The sequence below is a fragment of the Theobroma cacao genome, chromosome 6, assembly GCF_000208745.1.
Source record: "Theobroma cacao cultivar B97-61/B2 chromosome 6, Criollo_cocoa_genome_V2, whole genome shotgun sequence".
NCBI lineage: Eukaryota > Viridiplantae > Streptophyta > Magnoliopsida > Malvales > Malvaceae > Theobroma > Theobroma cacao.
The window spans coordinates 7,713,055-7,718,222 of NC_030855.1; the positions used below are offsets into that span (position 1 = coordinate 7,713,055).

General features: G+C 34.1%; 1 long non-coding RNA gene across 4 annotated transcripts in view; it reads right to left on the minus strand.

Annotated features, from left to right (window-relative positions):
- LOC108662489 overlaps positions 1–5,168 on the minus strand; it is an 11,503-nt gene that overhangs the window by 3,427 nt on the left and 2,908 nt on the right. For 2 of the 4 annotated variants that reach the window (XR_001928358.1, XR_001928360.1), the window contains one exon: positions 3,736–4,031. The exons of the other annotated variants lie outside the window; for them this stretch is intronic. This is a non-coding gene — a long non-coding RNA (uncharacterized LOC108662489). Of the gene's footprint in view, positions 1–3,735; positions 4,032–5,168 lie in introns of those variants that run through there. 4 annotated transcript variants of the gene reach the window in all.

Here is a 5,168-nt window from a genome sequence, read left to right on the forward strand (position 1 = left end):
TCATGGCCTCATTAGTTCATCAATCTGAAGATCAAATTAAACATTTATCTCTCCTTAAGTGCACTTTAAAATTTAAGAATCATCTATTAAGACCTTTCTGATATTAACTTCTTTTGTCCTTTTTACCTTAGAAAATTAAATCCATAATCATTCATTTTGAATCATGAGCTTTATACCAATCAAGGCAGATTTTACAATTTTAATTATACGAATTCAAATGCACACCTTTACACATAAGCTATAAACTTTTCCCCGTATCTTTATATATCAAACTATATATATTGAAGCTATACCAAAACCGATACATCATTTTCCATTGCCCCTTAGGATATTAAATTCATGTCATACTTCTCTATTTGTTTACTTCATAATAACCTAACAATTTCTAGCTCACAGTTAAGTTAGTTCATATGCCAAGCCTCTCAGGCTATATCAAAACACCAAGTTTTATCACAATATAATAGAATTTGATGAACTCATATCAAAAGTATAAACACTTACTTTTAAGCTAAAAACATTATAATCCACTTGTTCACTGGCAAAATCAGCAATAAATTATCTTAATAATTATCTAGCACTATAACCATTGATAAAATATCATCATCGAATCAAATTATAACTAACTCCGCATGAGTTTTTATACCAATATGCAACTTATATATCCATGCATATATATTTCCAAAAATTTAAACTTCAAATAGCCTTAGGCATATCAAGCTCAATAAGCCATTTGTAAAACCAAAATAACCAACAATCAAGTTTAGAATCATTTCTTCTCTTGGTTGGTTAGATCATTCTCATCATTTGTGGTGAATACACAAAGCTGATTTCAATATTCCATTCTCATACAAGAGTCAACCACTAATTGGCACCATCTCCAAACCCCACGTGTTTTATAAGTCGATTTTCTTAGTCAAAATTCATATTGTAGTATTCCATCTCTAGGTCATGTCTCATTACCAAATCTTTATTCGTATATGAGTACTTGAATTCTCAAATCATCATCTCTTTTCCCAAGTAGATCTCTACGAATCCAATTGTGTACTTTTATTCCTTCACCAAGGGTAATATCGATTAACTAAAGCATATCACCATTATTCACTAAGCATTTAAAGCACAGTTCAATCTTTGTTTATCTTTATCTAGTACTCTATCTTGATAACTACTCAAAATGAAATGAAACATGTGAGGGAAACATTTTTTTTTCACTATTGTATGCTCTGCCTCCACAAGCATATCAAGACCGTATCATTATCGGGTCTACGTAATGGCAAAGTAGTCATTACCTCAAACCAACATTCCCAAACATTCTTAGACTTGCAGCGTACCTTGGTACTAAGTGACATATCAGTCACGGGCATCAACATCGCCATAAAACTATTAGCTCCTCGAGCTTTAATGTTTTCTCATTGCGAAAAATCTCTCGAATTTATCTTACCATGGTGTTCACTAGGTGGATACATGTTCGTAATTTACTGTTCAATGCCTAAAGTAGTGAACAAAGTCTCATCATTAAAGTTTTACCCTTATATATCAATCATAGTTCCCTTGCACATATACCTATACCTTGTTGAGTTACTCACAAGCCACTCATGGCCATCCAAATTTTGACCTCTTATAGCAAGTCAAGCTAATATATTCTCTTATGCTTTTCCATACACTTCTAAAACACTTAAACACTTCCTTTAATAGGGTTCCATTGAGAACTTAATCAATCAAAGGCTTATCTTTAAAGCCACTCTTAACTTTAATCGTTCATTGTATGCCCGATAACACTTTAGCTCACTGACCCCACTGGACATTATTTTAAAATCTCCCAAGGTGTCCGTGTTCTTAGTTCGGATCATACCATCTAACTTAGTATAATTGCATTAATTATCCTTAAGCTCTTTATGCTCAGCATATCAACATTCATATTTCCCCCCCATTCATGTTGTTGACCTTGTTAAGGTATATGTGGCTTTTCAAGCTTTCACAATACATTCCACATTTATGTCAGGGCATTCTCAATCTCATGCCAAGCCTATAGGCATGTAACCATAAATCAGGGTAAACTCCCCTATGGGATATCTCCTTCCATATGATGCATGGGGATCACAAGATGTACAACTCCAAGTGTATGCCTACATATTAATAACCTCCATATATTTTATGATCATGGAAACCACAATTTGCAAAACTAGCTTTCTATCACAAGTTTGCAATCGGAACATTAGTCTCCACATATCTCACTTTGGACATATTTCACTACTAAAATTCATATACCTTTGCCACAACATTTAGTGCAAATTGATTAAGCAATGATCTCCAAATTTACTCTTAGGTACACATTTATCAAATTGTACACCACTTAGTGTTAAGATATTGACTTTACTCATCAATTCTTAACCAATTACATCCATAAGATAGACAATTCACTAAATTTTTGTATCTTGCTTTTGTAATCATAAGATCAAAATTTCTTAAGCTTAAGATGCAAAAGCTTCCTGTTAGAGCATATTTGAAAATGCACATGTTTTAAGTCCCTTACCTTTGGAGAAGTCACATTCAAGACTAATCATTTACATCATAGGTTGCATATTGAACCAAACATATTTTTAAATTGACCTTTAAAGCAATTCATATATCAATCTTCATATAGAACTCCATATGGAACTTAGACTAAATTTGTCATTTCCAAGTCATTTAACTTCAAACTGCTAAATCCACATCTAGTCCTTTAATCCTTTGGCTCCACACTAAGCATAGCAAAATTCAAGCTCATCCTTAGAATAGATCATTTACTAGCCTTTTACTTCATGACCATATATCAATTATAATAATCAGTGATTTTAACCTTTAAGCTAATTCATGCAATTATAACCATAAACCACAATAATTCAATTCAAGCCTTGGACTCTTCCAGTTACTTAATTAGAATCAAAACCAACTCCATCTAGGCTACTACACACATATTCGTATATAAATTATTTCGGAAGCCCAACACCATTTATATATGGCATAACAAGCTCACTTAACATAGTGCACTTACATCCGTGCACACAAATATTGGTTTACTCTTACCCCAATACTTAAATTTATGCACTCCAAGTAAATTACAATCATCACTATTCATTTTAGTCAAAGTATGCCCTTTATTCCGTTATAGTATGTGTTCCTTTATATTGACCTCAATAATGATCCATAGTCTCCAAATTTTTAATTTTTTTTCTTGACAACCATGGGTTCAAATCATAATTCCACCAAATGAATAAATTATTACGGACCTAACAGTCCAGCTCCACCTTCCTCCATCCTTAGTCGGAGGAATTTATCATTATATTGACCTTTCATTAGGAGCATTTGCTTAAAAATCTTTCAATAATGGTTTGTGTCTTAAGTGACATCTCAAACCCAAGCAATGATACCATTTATGCCCTTTACATGACGATAGCAAAAAGGTAGGTTACTAGGAATAAGAGTTCATATAGCTTCTTGTCTATGACTTGTGCTGCGGTCACAAACCATAAACAAGACTTTACATTAACTCTGACAACTCCACTGACTGACACAAGAATCCCTAGGACTCAACTAAACGTAGAGCTCTGATACCACCTTTGTCACAGCCCAAATTTTGGGCTATGACTGATGCATGGGCCCAATGGGCATAGCCCACTAAACCCAAGCAAGCCTCTTTATGCAATTCGATCATCATTCCCGACCATCATTTGTAAAACTACATATTATAATTCTCCATTATAATCATTTCGGTAACATTTTATAGCAACCTAATATACACATTCGTATTATGTTAAAATAATGTCACTTGTTTGCCAGCCCATAATGGCATCAGTAATCAAATATACATATTTGATTTTTAACATACATGAATCTTAGTGGTTTACATTACTTATGTGTATACACAAACATAAGACTTTTAACCATCAGCGGAGTGACCGTGGGTGAAGGTACAACTACTGAGATGCCATAGTACATACCAAGAAGGCAAGCATATGTGTTCGACTCAATCTAGGTCCCAACTACCTTCAAATCTGAAAACATGAATTTTAAAAACGTGAGTATAAAACTCAGTGAGTGAACATAAGAAGGGAACAAGTAATCGATAGGAAGAATTTGAAAATCATGATGCACTTTTTTCAAAAACAATGCAATTGATTTAATTTCTTACCAAAAACCCCTCATTTCAAACTTTGATTAATAACCTCATAGTGTTGCAAAAACCCAAGTTCAATCCATGAAGTTAAATGGGTGAAAATATGTCAAAATCAAGCAAGGTAGCAAGCATGGCAGCAAGTTTCTCACTGCAGAGAAGTTCATTCTCACTATAGCGAGATTCAAGCAGCCAAAATAGAAAGTTTCTCGCTGCAGCGAGAAATAGTGTTAGTTTGTATGTGTTTCAGTTTTTCTAGCATATCTCCCACTACATAAGTCCAATTGACCTCATTTTTGTACCATTAGAAAGATAAGAGGCAGGGTTACAACTATTATGTTTACTACTTTTCCCATTTCTGACGGGAAGATGGTAAAAAGCTTTATCAAAGTGAAAACACTGCATTAGAACCCGAGAGTTTCTCGCTTCAGCTAATTGCTAGCTGCCAAAACAGAATGTTTCTCGCTGCAGCGAGAAGCAGGGCACCTAAATGTAAAAAGGACCTCCTTTTCACTAAAAATCTATTTGGTGCTCCAATAAACTCAATTTGCAAGAAAATGGGACATTCTCAAGATTCATCATGCCAATTTCAACATGAAATACTCAAAAATTTCCAAAGTTCAACATGCCAAAATTTCACATGCATTACAACCATATACTATATTCATGAACTTTTATTTCACAAACATATATATACATATATACATAAATAAACACCAATACCACCATCATCTCACCCAACTCATGTGCGTCTCCCCACATCGTGCACATAGCCGGAGTCATCGTGTGCATGCCCCCATATCATGCACAATCAGTGCCATCATGTACATCCCCCCACATCGTGCACACGAGCACTATCATCATCTGTCTCCCTCACCACAGTCATCACCGGCATGTGCATCCCCCAACATCATGCACACGCGTGGTCATAATTATCACACAATATCAACTATCAATGCACAACATATATATATATATATATATATATATATATATATATATATATATATATAGTATA